Source organism: Sinocyclocheilus anshuiensis, unplaced genomic scaffold (genome assembly GCF_001515605.1).
Source record: "Sinocyclocheilus anshuiensis isolate Anshui unplaced genomic scaffold, SAMN03320099.WGS_v1.1 scaffold333, whole genome shotgun sequence".
Classification (NCBI taxonomy): Eukaryota; Metazoa; Chordata; class Actinopteri; order Cypriniformes; family Cyprinidae; genus Sinocyclocheilus; species Sinocyclocheilus anshuiensis.
The window spans coordinates 1214679-1214886 of NW_015539871.1; the positions used below are offsets into that span (position 1 = coordinate 1214679).

Below are 208 nucleotides of genomic sequence, written 5' to 3' on the forward strand. Positions count from 1 at the left end.
TAAACTCACGTGCGAAAGGGTTAATGTGAGCTACATATGAATATTTAAGTCCTTACATTAAAGTTCACACAAACTCTTCTCTCCGCTGTGGCTGTTAGTCATTCGTTCAGCCTTTAAACCCTGGTCGCGTTCGGTTTCAGCAGTCAGCTCGGTAAAGCTCTCTCCAAGATCATTCTGTGTTCCCATTATACTTGATTTGTAAATACAT

General features: G+C 40.9%; 1 protein-coding gene across 4 annotated transcripts in view; it reads left to right on the forward strand.

Moving 5' to 3' along the window:
• The window catches only part of LOC107685214 (furin-1-like), a 117859-nt gene that overhangs the window by 6610 nt on the left and 111041 nt on the right, over window positions 1-208 (forward strand). The window lies entirely within an intron of this gene.